Source organism: Macrobrachium rosenbergii, chromosome 4, assembly GCF_040412425.1.
Source record: "Macrobrachium rosenbergii isolate ZJJX-2024 chromosome 4, ASM4041242v1, whole genome shotgun sequence".
NCBI lineage: Eukaryota > Metazoa > Arthropoda > Malacostraca > Decapoda > Palaemonidae > Macrobrachium > Macrobrachium rosenbergii.
The window spans coordinates 76,209,304-76,230,688 of NC_089744.1; the positions used below are offsets into that span (position 1 = coordinate 76,209,304).

Below are 21,385 nucleotides of genomic sequence, written 5' to 3' on the forward strand. Positions count from 1 at the left end.
ATGGTAAATGATTTGCTTTTCTTCTTTAATTTTAATTTTTTTGTAGAGATATCAAAATGTTAATTGTGTTTGAAGTGATATGCACACATTTTTCAAGTAATTTTCTAACGGAGAGATCATCAAATATATATCCAATAATCAATTCAAAACCTTGTCAATTTGTCACATTTGTATCATTTCACCTAATACAAATCTTTGACATTTCTGTTACGTCGTTGTTTTAATTAAAAATTATTAGAGAAATGTATGAAATAGTGATAGCATGTTAGCATAATTCTAGCATAAAATCACACCATATTTGGCATAAAACTATTTTTTAAGCATATATTTTTCATCAGACATGGAACGACTAGCTTAATCTAGCAAAGATGTGTTGGTACCACTGATGACAAACCACCTTTAAAGATGTCGCACTTCCTGGGACGTTCAACGAATGTATATTGTGTTGATCCGTGAAAATGACGCATTTTAGGTAAGATATAGTTAACACAAGTAACTGAATGATTAAGGATGTTGATTCGCAATTGATAAAGCCAGCCTGGTTGCGACGTATTTATCGAAATGAGTTGCTTTTCGTGAGGGAAGATGGTGGGACTTTGGAAGCCTGTTTACAGAACCGGCTCTTATTTCGTGATATGGATGTTATTTGAGCTTAAGCGATATTATAAACAGGACATTATTGAATTACTGACATGAATTAATGTACCTTAATGGTATTAATAATTAGGGACATTGGATGATTTCAGAGCATGAGAAGGTTATTATTTATACTTCAGTCGGTTATGGGAGATATAGGCCTAGACCTGCTCATTCTACAGCATTGAAATTGGTTTCTTATAGGTATGTTTGCAAGCGAAGTAAAATTATTTTATGATTTCCCAATAGATATGAAAACAGATCTAGGTAATTCTAAGCCGGCTAGATTATGGCAATGGACGTTTTCCTATGTTATTTTACTTGCTTTACAAGAATTTAAAGTAATATTTTGTCGGCCGGCTCTAACTAAACTGTCATTGAACTTTGAAGACTACGCGACTTGAATTGCCTAACGTGGGGTAGGTCTAAGCCGGCATTCCGTGGTAAGCCCCCCCCCCCACCCCTCCATAGCTAATATGGCAAAATTGTAACCAGTAAACACCCCTAAAAATACCAACATAACGTACCCTAGGGGTGTTTACTGGTTACAATTTTGCCGTATTAGCCATGAAGGGGGGGGAGGGGGCTTGCTGCGGAATGCCGGCTTAGACCTACCCTTTATTAGGTAATTCAAGTCGTGCAGTCTTCAAAGGTCAATTACAGTTTAGTTACAAACGGCCGACAAAATATTACTTTAAATTCTTGTAAAGCAAGTAAAATAACATAGAAAAACGCCAATTGCCACAGTCTAGCTCACCGCGGACAGCCAGCTTAGAATTACCCAGATCTATGTAAATTAGGCTTCTGAACTGCTTACTTTAAATTTTAGTTTTCAAATAGGTAGAACTAGAGAACAGCTCTGCATCGGGTATTATCTTGGAAATGGACTTTGGTAATTCCAAGTATATATTAGCTCCGCGCTGTTTTTACTTTGGAAACTGGTTTTTTCTACACTTTTAGGGCTTCTGATACTGGCGGTGCGTTTGTTTGTTGTCGGCCAATTAGAATGTCCCTTCGCCATGTTTAGTACTTGCCCGGGTGGGGGGCGGGCGCCGATACCCATACGTTAACAATTTGTTGCACTTGCTGGACAGGATATGAACCATTCCAAACAGACGTATATACCCACGCTCTATCTTGTGAAGATTGCGTATGGAGACCCCTTGTTGGATGGACTTCACGGGATAGTCACAGGTTAATTACATTCGTGAGGCAAAAATTGAAGGTAAATGCATAATTAGCAACCAAAAAACTGTAGAAAAAGTCAAGTTAGAAGGAAATCGCCGCTGCGGAGCTACTTCTTAGATCTACCTGGATTTTTCTGTAGTATTTTGGTTGCTTATCAAGAATTTGCCATTATTTTTTGGCGGTCGACTGTATTTAACTTGTAATTAACCTTTAAACTGGTATACTTTTGTATGCTGGCCATCCTGGAATGCTATCTTGCATGCCTGATATTAGGGAGCTTTTGGTAAAAAGGGAATTTTCCTTTACTGGGGGTCTGCTATGTTAGGTTAGGTTAGGGTACTTTAGGTTAGTATAGTTCCTTTTATATATAATAGGTTTCCTTAGCCAATTCTTCTTGAACATAAGGTTCCCTACTGACTTGCGCATGCACAGAACCATTCTCTAACAACAACATGACAGTCTGGTCTTTCTCCCAGCAATTTCCCCCCCAACCCAAAACCCCGTGTTCCTAAAGGGTCCCCAACCATGTTGGATAGAGGTATGAGGTTAATAACAGTTGACCTACAATAAACAATGCCACCTCCTTCATCAGCAATGTTAAAAGTACAAGAAAAATCAATTCCCAAGGTAATAGTCCTTGCGGAGCTGTTCTATAGTTTTACCCTCAGATATAACAACAGATTTTGGCTACCTGCATAATTATACAATATATACTGTCCTTGAGGTTAAAACTCAATATTTAGCTGTTGTTGTGGTTTATTTAAAAAAAGACTGTGGTTTTCACATTTCAGTTTTATCCTCATCTTTTGACTATATAACTCTATTGACAGGGCTAGGCTATAGGCCTACCAACTGTGCAACATCTCGATGCAGTCACATGCCAGTTGTCGAGCTGTGGAAATAGGTTTACCCATGGGCTTTCTTTAAATATACATTTTTTCCCTTTAAAATATGTATAAATACTGCTACTCTTAAATCAGGCTAGCCAAATTAGAAATTGAAATTACTACCTAACCTAAGCCCATGTATTAAAGATTTTGTAAAGATATGCCACACTACCAGATTTCATGCGCTTTTTAATATTTTCATTAAGTCATGGTCTGTGCAAATGCAGTTGAGTAACAGTTGATTATAGAAATTGTATTGTTAAATTTTTGTACATCCTATTTTGTTTGGAGTTAACTGTAGTCTATGGAGGTATATAATGCTTACTTTACGACCTGCACAATTTGCCGAAGTAACTGTGGCACTTTTTGGCAGATGGTAGTCTTCTTTAGTGCCATTATTATTCTAGCTGTGTGATGCAAGTTGGTAGCCATATATATATATGCATACCCAGATATCTCAGACATTGACCTGAACCATTGTACAGTACTCTGACCATCACAGTTTTGTGTTGGAAATTCTTTGCTTGAATATAGGCTACTTGCTGCATTGCTAAGAAAGAACTAGGTTTTTTGGTGTTGCTACACTGTTATTGTGTTTGAAACGGAAGAGAAAAGCTTGTAAAATACTTTTGCTATAAGTAATTGATATTGGGTAATACAAGTATATTATTACCCTATCAAACCCTTGAAGCCCCTGGGAGCCATGGTGCTGTTTATTGAATACACAGGTGCCAAAGACAGATCAGACAGTGAAACCACTGTAAATAAGGGGAGAAACAGAGCTCATGATCAAGTGGCGTGTCATTAAAAGCAATTATGTAATCAAATACCAAGGTTGATTAGTCTCTGCCTTGCCTGACTTCATTGCAGAATGGTGTGGATTGGAGACCTCTCCAGTGGCCAAATCATGACCAGTTGGGTAGGTACTGCTTCAAGGCCATAGGTAGCATGCAAATTGTCTGCGAAAGTGGATTACAGTAGGTGGAATAGTTTGTAAGGATAATTTAGGAGCCAAGGGGACAGGCTTATATCCTGGATGTATGGGTGCAGTTCGATGCATGAGGGGTGGTGTTAAACTGGCAGCTGTTTTCGAGGTTCAGATAATTTTCCATGGAAGGGGAGGATGATGGGTTTTAGTGTTTATAGAGTTCATCATCTTCAGTGAATGGAGTGGCTGTCTTCATTGGTATGTGCATGATAAGAAACCTCGTAGGGTGGTAGTGCTGCCAGTGCACCTATCAAGTTGCACTGTAGGCATAACTTGAGGTTCCTCGCAGCATTCCTAAGGCCCCTTGTCTGTACCTGCCTTCATATTCTCATTCTTCCATCTTATTATCTACCCTCTCCTAAAAATTTTTTCATAGTGCAACTGTGAGGTCTTTCTCCCGTAACACTCTTAGAACCTTTTTTGCTCTCAATTTCCCTTTCATTACTGAAAGACCACTTAGGTCCCAGCGATTGGCCTTTGGCCTAAATTTAATTTTCCATTCCACTCTAAGAAACCTCCTTCATGAATTGTATGTGGGTAGGGTAACCTGGCAAATTGTTGGCCGTGGTGCCTTGTTTGTTTCACTTCAGTATTTGCAAACCTGCTTGGCTCCTCATTCACACTTGTTTGCTGAGTAAAAGGGTTTGCAGGAGTTGTTTGGTGTGTTTTGATAGTTCAGGCGAGTTTCTGGTGAGTGTCATAAGGGTTTATACCAACCAGTGGGATGGAGCTGAAATCTGAGATAGGATAACAAAAGGCAGATACTGTATTGTCTTGAAAAGTGTAAAGTCCAAGTATGGCGTATTTATGCATTGTCCTACTGTGCTGCACTGTGGGATGAATCGGTTTCAATGACCCCATTTTGATCACTTTTTTACAGTAATCTCTGCCCAAGAATTAACTTACGGAAAAGTGAATCAAGATTAATAGGAGAATTGTCAGTTAGCCATGGCTGTAGTTGTAAAAGATTGTTTGACCAGATAACTGAGCTCTGAACTCTCTCAGGGCTGGCCAGACATTGCCGTGAATGTAGGTGCCCACTCAGAGGCTATACAGAGTAATTCGGTTTTTAAATGATTTATATGAGTGCTCTTAGAATTAGGGTCCTTCTTTGATCGGTGAATACTGGGGATCATAGTCATTGCATGTTGCAGTGTTATGTAAGCAGAGAAAATTAATTAAACCTTTTGTGTGGCAGACAGGTCGCCTAATAGTTGTCTGATGTACATTTCATTCATTGTAGGGTATGTACATATCCATGTAGGTTGTCACTTTTTAAAGAAACAGTAAATTTATACACTGGGAAATAAATTTAGTCTACAGTTTAGCATCAACATTTATATATTTGCTGGAGTAGGAACCCACAGTAGTACTGTACTGTGCTGTTTTATACAAGTATTAAACTATATGGAAGGAGCATACGCAATAATCATTGTCCTTCTTGTCAGCTATACTGTACATCTATTAAGGCTGTGAACTAAGGGGGTGGGGGTCACTTGTGGCACTACTGTTTTTTTAGTGATAGGTACATAGGCCTAGCATATTACTATCAGCATGTGGTTGAATTGCCAGCTGGAGCTAGAGTGGTTTTCATTCATAGTGTTGGGAAGGAGTCTTTGTATAATTTACGAAATGTCTAATTTTATTTTAGTCTTACTTACTATAGTTGGTATTTATACGTCATTGCTTGCATGGAAGATAGTTTTACATTAAAAAAACTAGCTGAATCTGAACCTCCTTTTTGTTCCTTGGTTATAGGTTACTCAAATTTGTCTCATTTTAAATGAACTAGATGTTTCTTTGTTTTAATTTCAGGTGACTCCCAGTGTGGTGGCAGAAGATCTTTCTGCAGCGGGTGATGTGGAGCGCTTGGATGACAGATGGTGACATAGATCAGGATCCCTAAGGCAAGTCTGGATTCCTTTTTAGTGTCTTTAGTACATTCTTGCCTTTGTCTGCATTTTTGTTGCTGAATTTAGTGGCCACACACAAATTCAGAATGGTTCAAGGTGTTGTTAGTGACTAACTTTTGGAGATTGAATAATGCCCATCACCTGACAAATTTCAGCATTATTAGGCTGTTGGAGAAAGATTGTTTAACAGAAGGTATACAGGGGTTTTATGTACCATATTATTGAATGCCATTCTAGCAGTTTAATTCTTATTGGAAAGTTTCAGTCTAAGGGGAATTTTTGAAAACTGAGTAATCTTAGACTGTGTGAAAGTTACTTTAGATCACCTTAATAGAATTATTTTATCCTTAGGAAAGTAAACCTTTATTAGTAACATTCTATAGACCTCAGTATTTTAAAGGTATTACGTGTGTATTCAAGGTATAGCAGCCAAAAAACGTGATGTTTCAGCTAACAAAAAATCTGTCCAGAACTCCATCACAGTAGCCTAGCCTACCAAAACAGTATGTACATAAGTAACTCGGTCATCATACACACAACAACCAAAAGTACAGTAATATGTGGTATGTGCAATTACAGTATATAATGAATACTGTGTATTTATAAAGATAACATGAAGCGGACTGCATAATTATGATAGGGGTAGCTCTATTTGCAAGATCCCATGTTGGCATAATGCCAGTATAATCATAAACAACAAGATAGGCAATTGCTTCTTTATCTTGAATGCACATGTAAGTGTAAGCATCGACGCATCACATTTGCTAGATTTCCCTGTTATTTACATCATTGAAGCCTCTTATTACAATACACTCCCTGAACACCTGAATTAGCCCTTAATCCCACTAGCCCGAACAACTCTCAGTTACCCATCCACTATAGTGGGAATTTTAACAGCCAGCATTACCAACGCTGCAGGTAAAATCTTGTCACTTGAGCTACCATAACAAACGGTTGGCAACGCTGACACAGGTGTGGGCCGACACGCCCCATTTTCGTCAATTGCTTTTTGTTCACGCTGCTGGAAGGTTGTTTCCTTCTGCAGTGCGAGGTTTTAATCCTGTTGTCCAACTTCTCTTTGTATTTTGGACTTGTGGTGAAGACCTGGATTGTATTTAACGGTTTTTCTCCTGGATTTTCTGGATATCTTCAACGTGGAACGTCTTTTGGATTTGGACTTGCTGGTTCCCGGTCTCGATTGTGCATCACGGACTTTTCACCTTCTACTACTTCGGCTTCGACGTCGGCCTCGACTGCCTACAACGGGTGACGCTGGCACTCATCGCTTCTTCTTCCTGCAAAGACGGATGAGTACCTTGAGACACGATAGACATTCCATCAGGTATGTAGGAGTTTAAAATGTGATGTCCAGACTATCATGATGAAATGTTCCCATTGGAAGGAACAAGAGAGAGATGATTACATTCGTCATCGCAAGTCTTAGGCTAGTAAGGGCGGCAGATGTCGGTCAGATTCTCGTTGCCTCAAGTTTCTCAGACTTCTGCTACAGATCAGTTGATGGATTTAGCGAGTTCAAAGGTAGTCGAACAGATAGAGGATAGGATTGCAATTAGTAAGGAAAATTCAATAGCTAGTCCTCAGCATTTCTCAGTTAGTGATAGTAGTAGTATAAGGATGTCTAACTCTTCTTCCTTTTCAGCTCTCCTGCCTGTTCCAAAACCAGCCCTGCCTGAGGGTAATGGCAGAACCTCAAGCCTCCCAGTGGGTAGGGTCTGCTGGCCCCCTCATCGCGGAGCAGGCAGTGAAGGACTTCCACCCCACCCTGTAGCATTGATAAATTCTAATGTTGATACTGTTAGGATCAAGATCTAGGTGTGATAAAGGAGATAGGTTTGGCTTGCAGTGAGTGAGAAGGTGCCAATCGGTGCAGTGTCGTTCTCCTGAACGGGTTCCGGTTTCGGGTTCGAGTGGTTTTTGTGCTCTGACAAGAGTTTCTCCTTCATCTCTTCTTTTCGATCTGGCTCAGTCTCAAGTCAAGGTTTCAGTTACGGTGGGGCAGAATCCTTCTGCTTTCGCTTCTAAATCACTTCCTACTGTTTTCTAAATCTCCTACTGTAGTTTCTCCCTGTATTTTGTACTCTCCATCTAGTAAGGCGGATTATGGTGTCCTTTCATTTCTAAAGTAATTTGAGGGACCTGCAATTGGATGTGGGGGGTATAAGACGGATGGCGGGGTTTTTCGACGGGTATAGACCCATGGCGAGAGGTTATATTTTTTTTCTCGAATGTTTTGTCTAAAATTAGAGAGTATGTGTCACAGTAGTGTCCAGAATTCATGTCGGATATGTTTCCAGGATTATTGAGGGGGGCCAGATTCGGTGTACCTTCTTTCCTTTTTGTTCTGAGTTTTCTTCTGGGTTATCTGTCGCTTCATCTCCTGCTCCCACATTCTCTGTTACCTCTTCAGTGTCCTCTTCGGCCTTTTCTTCTTCTGCCCTGGTCTTTCCTGCAGCCGTGATCTCCGTTTCCTTTGATTTTGAGTTTCTTCCTCCTCCTTGTAATCCTCTTCTTTTTACGCGTCTACACCTATGCCTCCCATTTTCCTTCCTCAGTACAGTCTTCTCCGGTAGGAGGAACTTTCAGACAGGCGAAAACCCAGTTTCGGCAGATTTTGGCTTCACGGGTCTCATGTTCCATCCCTTCGGGTATGCGCAACCACTTGCTTCCGCTTCATGCGGCTGTTCCGATAGTATCAGGTACATCACAGGGTTTTCTGTCGATTCCAGTTCCAAGCCAGGCCCATGGTTTTGGCAGGGCGTGGCACCTTCTTCATGGTCCACGGCTTCCATCGCCTGCATTTTCTGCGGCGGTAACTCAGGGTAGCTTCTACCTCTCATTCTCCCTCCTTCATCTTCTTCCGTCCCTCCGCAAGCGGTTTCGTTTGCGCATCCTTCCCCAAGATTTAACAATGTGGGTTTGGCTACTCTTACTCATCTTCCCCTTGGTAATAATGGGGAATTGGCTCCGGGTTTTTATCGGTTCAGCCATCTCTTCCGGGCGGGTCCAACTCTGCGGATTCAGCTCTGGGTACCCGATTAGGTGCGGGTGCGCAGCATTCTGGTTGCATTGGTCCGCTTGCGGACTCTTCATCGTTGTCCGGGGCTTCATTCAGTGCCTCCTCCTTTGTCGGTCTTAGACCGTTCGGACATTGCAGAACAGGATTCTTATCCGTAGGTACAGGAGATTCTGAAGGAATTAATATGTCCTCTTGTCAGCAGTAACAGTTATGGACACAGGCTTGAGTATGTTACTTCTTTGTACCCTCAACAAGAGCTCCGGACCTCCCGATTTTTTTTTTTTTTTTTTTTGACACCTAGCTTCAGCTCTTTGCCTCTTTTCTTCGTGTTGGCTGGTTTGGTTCGGATCGGGTTAGCCAGGCTTTGAGGAGGCGGACGCTCGCTTAGCATCGGTAGTTGCTTCGTAATAGACAGCACTCTTCTTCTCCGAGTAGGACGATTTACAGTTCGAGGTAATCTCAGCAGGTGTCAGGCTGCCCTTCAACGAATCGGTTGATAATCCTGTTTGTCTCCGCGTCAGTCTCACTGTAGGGACTTTCAGGGAAGCAGGTGCTTGGAGTATGTGTGTTGCAATCAGACTGGGGCTCTAAGACTTTTCTGGATGGGCATTTGTACGCGGGTTCTAGTAGAGTGATTTGGCTATGTCCCTTCGATCCGTGGCTGTTGGCAGCGTAATAAATTTATCTCGAGGGGTCTGGCTCACCAGGCGAAAGCTTTGGCTTTGTCTACGACGTTTGGAGCAGGAAAGTCGAAATTTCTATCTTAGTCATCTTCCCCCTCAGTATCCGGACGTTCATAAGAGGGATTGCCTAGAACACCATTAGCTTAAGCTAATTCTTGTTCAAGGATGATGACGTAGCCAGTATGACGAACATGGTTTCTTCTAACTCATATCTCCGGTGTCGGCAATTATGCATCGTCGAGGATACAGAGTCTTGAGGTATCTAGACGATTGTTTGATCCTGGCCTCCTCTCTAGAGGAGCTAGTAAGAGCGAGGGAATTCTATGGAATTCTTAACATATTTAGTAAGAGGATTCCTTCTCTTCCTCTGAGGTTTTCACAACTCTAGAGAGAGAGTCCAATCGGTCCTTCAACAGATAGAAGGGTTCCTGTCCAGTGAACAGCCAATACATACCAGCTCGGAGAAGCCCCAGGAGAAAACTTTTAATCTCCCAGGTCCTGCGTCTGGATGCGCCTCTTCAGGCGTGTCTCAGGAATCGCTAGCTTCCGCCAACAAGAAAGCACTTATATCGTGGGGAGTGATTCTTGCCTGTTGGATCAAGCTTGTAGCCAGAAGTGCATCTGACAGGAAAGGTCTATCGACTCTCTTTCCTGACATTCAGCTGTACACAGATGCCCTGTAGATCAAGGGTGGGAAACAACCTGAGGAATCCAGGCCCTCGAAACGAGAGTAGCCTTCACAAATCTTTGGGAAAATCAGTGCTGTAAAGGAAGCCTCAGCTGTTCTCAGTCTTAGTGCGCAATAGAGTAGTGGTTATGTGTAATGACAGCGTAATTGTTGTGTCATATCTGAGAACTCGGAGGGGAATAGGCTCAACAGAACTCGGTACTTGGCACATAGTCCTGAGAGGGTGGAAGAACGAAAACACTTCTTCTTCCCCAATTTATACGGGAGTCTCAAAGTACGGGCAGATTCGCTAAGTCGCTTCCGTTCAGGTATTGCGGGGGGAGTGGACTTTGACTCTGGAAGTAATATGTCAGGTTCTCAGGGAGTGGCCAGCAACTGTCGACTTATTCGCGACATGATTAAACCATCGTCTTCCGGATTATTTCTCTCTAACGGTGTCCCCATGTCAATAGTCACCAAGGTGACGGTACAAGTTGGAATCACATGCAAGTGTACACCTTTCCTCCATCCAGTCTCATTAATCAGGTAATAGGGAAATTGCGGGAGAGTGTCAAGACGACCTTCACTCTAATAGCTCCCTGCTTGCCATAACACGCTTGGTTTCTGGAACTCCTAGAGCTCCCTACGGAAGTTCTGATGTCCCTACCAATGTGAAACTTCTTCACAGACAACCGCATTCTTACCATTATTATCCAAACCCTCGCGTGCTGGACCTAGTTGCAGGGCAACTGTAGAGAGAGCCGCTAAACAGTCCGGACTCCCTAAAGTTGTGTCTAAATAGTTTTCTTTTAGATTGAGTAAGTCAACCTGTAAGCCTTACCAGGTTCAGCTAGAAATGGTATAGAAGTTAGTGTCGTAAGGAAGGTCATTCTATCTCTAGACCTTCCATAGCCAAAATAGCGGATTTTCTTTTATTCCTCCGGAAAGTCAAGTGTCTTTCGTATTCGTCTATTGCTGACTACCCCTCAACGATAAGCGGTATATTTAGTTTCCACATTCCTGAAGTTTCAAGTAGTAAGATAATTGATGATTAAGTTCTTTACACTGGAACATCCTGTTTTGTCGACTTAGCCCCTTCAGGACTTATTGAAGTATTTCAATATTTATCTTGCTTTCCTGCCTTTGAACCTATTGAAGTTATAACGTTAAGACACTAAGAAGTTGCCTTTTCTTACAACTTTTAGCTTCCAGCAAAGGGTTGGGCGAGTCAGCAGTTTCTAGGTTGTCCCTTTGAGAATGATACATATTTGTCTGTCTCCTGAATTTGTATAAGACAGAGTCGGAGGTCAAAACTCTACCTTGTCTGTTTAGTGCCCTCTTTATCTGCCAGTGCGTTCATTACTGGTGGTCCAGTGGAGTTATCTTTATGCCTGGTGCAAGCATTAAAGTCTGTTTATCAAAGGTTGTAAAACTCCGCTCAAGACACCCTTGTCTCTGCAAATCTTCTGTCCGCTGTCAAAGAATGTGATTAAAGTATTTCTAAAGAATGTGATTAGTTACTTTCGGAGGAGTGAGATTTCAGGCTTCTCAGGGTTGTTCTTCATCGTCTTCAGCTCTATATTTTGACCACAGTATTCGAGTATGTCCACCCATCTTCCTTTCGCAGGAATTATTTACTGCTGTCTATTCTGGAAGCAGCCACTTTGGAAGTCCATCTCATTGTTTACTCATTTTACTTAGAGATGTTCGATTTGCCCTACAGCCATGAAGGCAAAGTCTGTTATGGTATAGGGTGCAGTCATTTGAAGGAGATGGTATTAATGCGGAGGTTCAAAGGGTTATTCCCTTCTTAGTCCATGGGTAGCGGTATGAAGTCTATTATCTAGGGTGCATTCATTGAGCTGAGGTGGTATTCGCTAAGAGGTTCAGAGGGCTATTCTCTTAGTCCACATTAGCGCTAAGTCCATTATCTAGGGCTGCCATTTAGCTGATGCAGATCACTGGGAGTGAGTGATTCTTGGGTTAACTGTGATAGAGGAATCTTTGTCTTTAGAATTTTAGGCAACAGTGATAGTATAATCACATGAACTGGGTTTAGTACATTTTAAATATCTTAGTCTTTGATAGTTTCACGAGAGTCCAAGGTACTAGTAGGCTAGGCTATTTCTGTCGGCATTTACATACTTCTTCGCTCGTTTCCATCGCCGGACTCATCCAAAGGGGTTCAGTGGCTCGGAGACACTGCTTTATTTCTCCATACATGAGGCTATGAATAGCCACATGGGAGGTCACTATACTCCATACATGAGAGGTTCTGAAGAACTACATGGGAGGTCGACGATCGAGACGGTAATGGACTCGACGGGCTATCAAAGTACTCTCCAACATGTCTCATCACCAAAAGCAACAATTGATAAGGTGAGTGTTTAACTAGGTAGGTATCCTAGCCGAGAGTACTGACCTGACTGTCGATCAAAGTACTCTCCAACATATCCTTCACTGAAACCATTGATTGGTATGGTGAGGTTTGGGTTAAAATGGGATATCTTATGCAGAGCAGATTCAGGAGCTACTATCTCTGCGGTTGTCAAAGGGTGCAATAGAATTGATCCTCCTCCTCTGTAAATGTTGTTAATCAGGCTAATTCAGACCTTGAATAAAGCAATTCGAAGAAAATGGGGCATGTCGGCACATTACCTGTGTCAGCGCTTGCCAACTGTTTATGGTAGCTCATGACAAGATTTTACCCGCGGTGTTGGTAACGCTGGTTGTTAAAATTCCCACTATAGTGGGATGGGTAATTGAGAGCTGTTTGGGCAGGATTAAGGGCTAATTCAGGTGTTCAGGTAGGTATTATTAACATTAGTTTATTATGAAAACTTCATTTCAGCACATGGTACATACAGCACAGGTATATCATTACCCAGTCATATGGAGGTACTGTACTGTAACTAGTGTAAATTCTCATCAAGAATACTGATTGAAAAACACACAGTAAACAGTAATGCAAAAGTACATATGTACATTAATACTCTCCAACGATTGTACTGCACAATGTCCATCTGTCACTTTTATGTCTTTGAGCACATTACCTGTGAAAATAATTTTAACAGCTTATGGATACCTAGGCTTAGGCCAGCTTGCTTGAAGGCATGTCTCCCATATTCAAAGTGGGACACAGTATGATCATAGCTCTTGTGTATCCATTTGCAAGTGCAACTTCATTATGCACCCTTGCCATTAGTATGGTTTAGTATATGGGCAGTGTTACATAGAGAAAGTCGCAATCAAGACCTGTGACAGAGGGGGAAGTGCAAATGATTGAGGTGTTGCTGTATAGAATACTGGTATTCTTTGATGGGAGTGTCTATGGATGTTGGTCAGGAATGGAATGTAATATAAAATTTCTGCCAGAGGCCAATCGTTGGGACCTATGATGAAGTCACTCAGTGCTGAAAGGAAAATTGAGAGTAAAAAGGCCTGAAAGGTGCAACAAGAAGGAAAACCTCACAGTCAAACAAGGTTTGGAGGGTGGAAATAAGATGGAAGAAAGAGAAAATAAACAGAGGTATAGAAAATTAATGGAAGGTCGAAGAAATCATGGAACACTGCAAAGAACCTCAAGTAATGCCTACAGTGCACCGCATGAGGTGGACTGACGGCACTGTCCCCCCACAGGGATGTTCAGAAGGAAAAAGGTTGAAGTACATTAAGTTCTCACACCTTGTGAAGAGCAAATTCAACGTCAATATAGCACATTTATCAAGAATGCTGTACTACCATGGACATACATATGACTCGATCCCTAATCTTTATTTATAGCATACATGTTCCTAGGCCTGTATTTGCTTGGTTGTCAGTCTCCTTCTATTGTATAGATTACATTTTTGTACATGCAACTTACCCGTCAGATATATACTTGGCTATAGTCTCGATGTTCCTGACAGAAATCAATTTTCGCAGCACACGCGACAGGTAGGTCAGGTGATCTACTATACCCGCCGCTAGTATGGAAATAGAACCATTCCCCGCTTTTCTAATCAGATTTTCTCTGTCGCTGGTTCCGCAACATCTGTTGTTGGTTCCTCCGCTTAAATTTTCATTTTTCGTTTGCTGGAAGATTATTTTGGACTGACCTTTGGTGACGTATTGATCTTTGGCTTGGCATACGCTTTGTGGTTGGATTTGGATTTTGGCTTTGATTTGTAAGAATGTCTGATCAGGAGTGTTGCACCAGTGTTTCGTGTGTGTGTTAGGTCTGATTGTATGTGAGACTACCGAAAGCTCGTAGATCCTCATACTGTGTCTGAGGTGTAGGGGAATGATTGCTCGATCAGAATGACTGTAGTTGAATGCAGAATCTCACTGATCTGGAAATGGAAGGCTTTGAACTTCTTATGTACGCAAGCTGGAGAAGGATAGAGTTAGGAAGGCTTTCTAGAGTCAAGTAGGTCTTTCTAAGGAGGTAGAATTAGAACCTAACACTCTTCCAGATCTGCCTGTCACTCCTGTTGTTTCAGCTCTCTACCCTTCGCTGAACTCATGGATTCGCCATCGGAGATGGCTGCAAATGAAAGCCATGATCCGCAAGATGCAGTTGCAGATGCGTGCTTGGAGGAGAAGAAAGTGAAAGTGATAGTGAGGTGTAGTGTCCCCAGTGTAGTGGAGGGGCGTTCGACTGGCTCCGGCATCGCCCTAGGCTCAGACCTCTTCCAAACTCCCAGACCCAGTGGAGGAGGAATGTTGACAGCCGCAAGGGGGGATGAAGAGCACTCCCAACGTCAGGGCGCCCTTCGCAGCCACTTCCTGCTGACGGCCCCAGGTTGCCTTAGATCGCCGTAGTAAAGGGATCTTGAAGAAGTGCTTCGTCTCTGCTTCTTCGCTGCCGTGCCGGGCTGGAGTTTGGCCGAGAGTCGCGCCTATGAAGAGGACTCTGGAAGGCTCCTAGAAGAGACGCATTGGACTCCACCCCCTGAGCCGCCTCTACAGGGTTCTCCTGTTGCGGAAGAAGAGAACCTGAAGACCTCCCTCCTCTTCTTCTGGTGGTCAGGAGTCCACTGGGCAGATCCTGGTTGGCCTCCAGGCTCAGCTCGTTGCTCTTAAGGCTCTTGACCAAGAGCTCCTCCACAGGAAGGATGCCCTCTTCCTATCAAGTCCTCCAAGGAGGCACCTTCTCCCAGCAAGTCTTCTTCTCTGTGAAGCGCCTCCCTGTTAAGCTACCCCCTCCAGTAGCAGGCGCTCCTCTCCTTCCAGGCGCTCCTCTCCTGGCAGGCGCTCCTCTCCTGGCAGGCGCTCCTCTCCTTGCAGGCGCTTCTCTCCTAGGCGCTCTTCGTCGGCGGATAGCGCCTCTCCTCCCAGGCGCTCGCGCCCTCGTCGTCGTCGGTCTTCTCCTGTTGGAGATGATCTCTCTCCAGTGAAACGCTCTTCACGTAAGCCTCGTTCTTCGTCTCTTAGAAGCTCCTCCCCAGCCTCCCCCCCTTCTGCGTAGCGCCCTCCCAGCAAGGGCCTCTCTCACCGTTCGGAGCCTCTTCCGTCAGGCGCCAGTCTTCTAGCAGGCGTCCCGGATCGTCGCCAGTGGACAAAGGTCTTCCTTCTAGGCGCTCTTCTTCTGGCAAGTGCCCTCAGCTTCCAAATGTTCTCCTCCTCCTGCAGGCCTGGAAGTGTTATCGGAGTGACGAACTCTAAGGATAACAATGTTTCGGATTATAAGAGGTTAACAGCTTGCTTTGTTCAGAGTATGGAGAATCCCTCAAGCTCAAGCCTCCTCCTGGCTCCATGCTTTCGAGCACCAAGGCCCTAAGTCGTCTCCTTGGTTAAGATGGCGTCCGACTTCTATCTCGATGAAGAAGGCGCTTAAGGGCTTCGAGAGTGGCCTTCAAAGAAGGGGGCAAGGCAAGACTGTCTTCCTTGCCCCTCTAGGCTTTCGGGCAGAGCGGGAATGTGGTACGACTAAGGAACTGATGTAAGAACTCTCATCAGCTGGCTCAGACTTCTCTTCGTTGGTGGATTCTTCGAGAAGACTCTCGCTTAATTCGGGCCGGCGCTCTTGGGGATTATGTGAGTTGGATCATTTCCTCGCCGGCCTTTTCCGTAAATTTTCGAAGTTTTTAACTTTATGGACTGGTCTCTAGGGGCCTTAGCGAAGAGGAGTCTTGAAGAGGACTTGGTCAGTATGGAGGACCTCAGCAGTGTGTTGTCTTGCTTAGACAAGGCTGTTAAGGACGGCTCTATGGAGATCGCTTCCCTGTTCGGTACTGGCTTACTTAAGAAGAGATCCGTCTTCAGTGCTTTTCTCTCTAAATCGGTTTCTCCTCTCCAGAGGTCCTCCCTCTTGTACGCTCCTGTCGTTTTTCATTCTTTCTCGCAGGAGGCGGCATGAAGTGTCTCTGTTCTTTGTCGGAGAGCGCCCCAGGATCTGGGTTGGCTCAATCGTCTAAAAGGATAGAGACCTACAGTCCCCTTGCAAGATGAGGAAGGCCCCTTCAGGAGCCCTTCGGAGGATCCAGGTCTATCAGGAGGCGTAGACCTGAAAGAAGAACAAGACCTTCAGGACTCCCTGCCAGGAAGTCCAAGTGAGAAACAAGTCCTCCAGACGCCAGTAGGTGCCAGACTTCTGAACTTCGCCGAAGCCTGGGCACAAAAGGGGGCGGACGAATGGTCCCTCTCTATCCTGAGGAAGGCCTCATTCCTTCATCTCGAAGCCCTCTGACAACAACTCCAAGGAGTTATCGGCGAGATACATGGTCCTGTGCGAAGGCAAGCCCTTCATAGCCGTCGATCAACAAATGCTAGCAAAGGCTGCCATAGAACTGGTGCAAGATCTTCACTCCCCGAGTTTTACAATCGGCTTTTTCTAGTGCCAAAACTTCGAGGGTGGAGACTGCATGTTGATGTGGGGAGTCTCCTGAACGCTGCTCAATCAAGAAGAAGTTTCGATGAGACGCACGTCCTCTGTTCTGTCGCCTTCTTCACAAGGAGATGATGGCGTCCTGACCTTCAGGATGCATACTTCCACGTTCCCATCCATCCCTCCTCCAGGAAGTTCCTAAGGTTCATGGTAGGCGGAAGAACCTTCCAGTTCAGGGCTCTGTGCTTCGGACTTTCCACAGCCCCCCAAGTGTTCACGACCATTCTCAGGAATGTAGCTCATTGGTTACATTTAGAAGGGGTGAGGATTTCCTTGTATCTCGACGATTGGCTGATTCGTGCCAATTCGAGAAACCGTTGTCTGGAGGACCTTTCTCGTACATTAAGACTAGTACAGTCTCTAGGACTTGTGAACCCCGAGAAGTCTCAGATGATTCCCTTGTTATAAAATTGTCTACCTGGGGATTCTGATGGATTTTCGTTTTCTGCTTCTCCCGGAAAGAAGGGAACGCTGCCTTCAAAAGGTGACAGACTTTCTAGGGAAAGATAGATGTTCACGCAGGGAATGGATGAGTCTGCTGGGGACCATTTCCTCGCTGAACAGTTCGTTTCTTCAGGAAGGCTTCACCAAGACCTCTACTGCTCTCTCCTGAACGAATCTTGGGATCGGAAATCCCAAGAGCTGTCAGACTCTTCGGATTTCAAATCATAAAGGAACATTCCGTTATGAAAAATAGACCTCAGAAAACTGGGTCTAGGAATCCTCTTCTCTCCGCCAACCCGCTCTAGTGTTGTTCTCAGACGCATCGGAGTCGGGTTGGGGAGCAACACTAGGCTCGGAAGAAGTGTCAGGCACCTGGGAAACAGATCAGAGGTCCTGGCACATCAACAAGAAGGAGCTAGTAGCCATTCATCTAGCACTCGTCCGCTTCGAACAGCTAGTCAAGGGGTCAGTAGTCCTTGTAAATTCAGACAACACCACAGCCCTGGCTTATATCAGGAAGCGTTGAGGACCTACCTCTTCTCCTTTGATTATCACACATGGAGCCTTCTGATGTGGGCGGAGGAGAGGAACACTGCTCTCTCTCACCAGGTCAGTTCTAGGAGAAAGGAATGTGGAGAGCGGATCTGCTCAGCAGGAAAGACCAGGTACTACCCACGGAATGGTCTCTGCATCAAGAGGTTTGCAAAGGTCAGGTTCCTTTGGGAGACCTCATCGACCTCTTCGCCACACATTGGAACAAGAGATTGGAGAACTACTGCTCCCCGATCTCGGACCCCAGAGCAGTAGCAATAGACGGCCTTCTCCTAAATTGGGAAGGTCTAGACGGGTATGCCTTTCCCCCGTTCAAGATTCTAGGGGAGGTGATAAGAAAGTTCGCTTCCTCAAAGGGCACCAAACTCACCCTGATCGCCCTTTGCCATCTCGAGACTGGTTCACAGAGGTACTGGAATGGATGATAGACTTTCCCAGGTCGCTCCCTCTCAGGAGCGATCTTCTCAAACAGCCCCACTTCGACAGATATCACAAGAACCTCCCCGCTCTCAACCTAACTGCCTTCAGACTGTCGGAAGGACTGGCTAGAGCGAAGGATTTTCGCACAAGGCTGCGTGAAGCACGCCAGAGCCAGAAGATCCCTCTACCTTTAGCCTCCTACCAGCCTAGTGGAAGTCTTTTAGGAGATGGTGCCGAGCTCAGAAAGTGCCCTTCAGTACCTCTGCAATGGATATAGCGGATTTCCTTATTTATCTAAGGGAACAGTGCGTAATCTGGCGGTTTCCACCATCAAGGATATAGAATACGTTTTCCTCAGGTTTTAGACACAGAGGTCTTAAGATTCTGAAAATATGACCTTCACGACCTTATAAGGTCTTCGAGATGCTCCAAAACAAGTCCCTAGACCTCCCAGCTGGAATTTGACGTGTCTTAAAATTCTAATGTCAGATAAATTTGAGCCTCTTGATCTGCCTCTTCAGGGATTTAACCAGGAAATCGTTGTTTTTTTTGCTCTTGCATCTGCCAATAAGATTGAGCGAATTACAGGCTTCTTTGAAGGTTCTGTTTGGTTTAAGCATGACTCTGCGATCTGCTCCTTTAAGCCCTCTTTAGCAAAGAACGAGAACCCTTCCAAAACCTTGGCTCAGGAGTTTTGAGGCCAAGGACTCTCCACTATTTCAGTGACAAGAGCTGGAGCACTCTGTCCAGTAAGGCCTTAGATGTTATCTGGAGAAAAAGAAACAGCTCGAGGCAACACTGGAAGTCTTGGTGCTCTGTCAAGGATCCAAGAATACCTCCCCTAAGAACGCCCAGGCTTTCTTCTATTGGGGGAGATGTTATCAAGGAGGCTCATCTTTCTTCTCTTTGCAAGGACGACACTTACAGCTCCTAAGAGTGAATGCTCATGAGGTGAGAGCCATAGCTAGCTTCTGGCTTTTCACAAGTCTGGTCCTCCAGTCTATTGTGGACTCTACGCACTGGAGATGTAACCCAGTGTTTGCTTCTCAAGGTTTGAGAGATGTTCGTGTTACAAAGTGAGAAGTGCTTTTCTTCCTAGGAGCCATGTATCCACGGATTCGTGCTGGGTCAAGGAGCTGAAGCTAATCCTTTTAGTCTAACTAGTTAGTTGGTTCTTTTTAATGCTTGGTTGTGTTTTTAAGGTCGGCTGGAAGAGAGTGTTGAGATACTCTCTCTTTCATCTCGTATCACTAACAAGGTTAGGCTTGGTCAGGTGGTCGGGTTTGGTTGTTAGCTCCTTGTAGTTTTTATTATTACCTAGCTCTGTCATGTAAGAGGGATAGCCCCCATTGATATGATTCAGGTAGAGGGCTCTGTCTTGTAAGTGGGTTAATCCCCATTGACACAATCCATAACAGGCCCTTACTGCGTAAGGGTCTTCCCCATTGATATGATCCAGAAGGGCTGTCAGTCATAGGTCTTTCCTCGCTGAAGCTCTTTGGAGGCATGCAGACTCATAGACAGTATCCAAGGAAGTCTTCTGCCCAATCAGGTAAGAATCATGGTTTTTGTTTATCCTACAAATATATGTTGCTCTGTTTTAGTTATTAGCTTAGTCTCTTGCCCTCCTCCAAGGGTGCCAATCAGCTAAGTATATATCTGACGGTAAGTTGTATGTATAAAAATGATATTTTTATGGTAAAACAAAGTTTTGTACATACTTACCGCAGATATATACGATTATATCTCTCCCAGCCTCCTCAGAGAGACAGGTAGAGAAAACTGATTAGAAAACGGGAATGGTTCCTTATTCCCGCCACCTAGCGGCGGGTATGGTAGATCACCTGACCTACCTGTCGCTGCAGCCGCAAATTTGAATTTCTGTCAGAAACGTCGGAGACTATAGCCATATATATCTGCTGGGTAAGTATGTACAAAACTTTTATTTTATCATAAAATATCATTTTTATCTATTTATTAATTTTTTTTATTTATTTTTCTCTTTTAATAATTGGTCTTTCTTTCTGTATTACCTATTATCTTCTGTTACTTATTTTAAATAAATGAACACCATATTCTTTGGAAGTTTGAGTTTTGAAGTTATTGGCCCCCATGGGCTTGTTCCGTATGAATAGATGTTTATCTTGTGGATAATAATAATACTAATAACAATAATAATAATAATAATGATAGGATCTGTTCGAGTCATGTTTATTTCACATGATTGCATTCTCCAGTATATTCTTCCATGTGTGTTTGAGTTGACACTTCCACAAAATTGGATGTGCTTAACTTTCAATTGCTGTGAAGACCTACTGTGTACTTGTTAAGATAGAGTTGGGAACGTTTCATTTTCATGGTTTATGTTTGTTGATTTGCCAAAGTCTAGCAGGGGCAAATAAGTGGTTTATATCATTTTTTTCTGGTTCTATGTGTATTGCAATCTCCATAGGGGGTTAGTGCTGTCAGTGCCCCTCGTGGGGTGCATTGTAGGCATTACTAAAGGTTCTTTGCAGCATCCCTTCGGCCCCTAGCTGCAACCCCTTTCATTTCTATTACTGTACCTCCATTTATATTAACCTTCTGTCATATTGCTATCCACCCTCTCCTAATAATTATTTCATAAAATGCAACTGAGAGGATTTAATCCTGTCACACCTTTCAGACCTACCTACTCAATTTCCTTTTCAACACTGAATGACCTCAGGTCTCAGTGCCTAGCCTTTGGCCAAAACTCTATTCATTCCTTTCTATGTGTATTGCAATATACTAACCAAAACTTTCTCACTTTTTCCAGGACACTTACAGAGCAGATGTGATAAAATGCTTTCAGGTGAAATAGAAGAGAAGATGCATCAAGGCAACTGACCCCGGAACTTAAGGATGGTTAGTGGGTATGAAGAAGAGGATGTTAGAAAAAAAGAAGATAGTTGAAGGCAACATCTTCATGTTGACCATGGCCTGCTACAGAACTGCACAGTAGACAAAGGATCATGGGGCATTTCAGTCCTGATTCTTGAGGTCAGTGTGTATGGGATTTCATACGTGGAAATGATGCATGTAATGCTTAATGGGTTTTGTATTGCAGAAACATGTATTACC

General features: G+C 43.7%; 1 long non-coding RNA gene across 1 annotated transcript in view; it reads left to right on the plus strand.

Moving 5' to 3' along the window:
* The first annotated feature begins 352 nt into the window (after positions 1-352).
* Positions 353-21,385, plus strand: part of LOC136835827 (uncharacterized) — a 29,979-nt gene continuing 8,946 nt past the window's right edge. Inside the window, exons 1-3 of the long non-coding RNA XR_010852261.1 lie at positions 353-472; positions 5,515-5,606; positions 21,081-21,304. This is a non-coding gene — a long non-coding RNA (uncharacterized lncRNA). The remainder of the gene's footprint in view (positions 473-5,514; positions 5,607-21,080; positions 21,305-21,385) is intronic.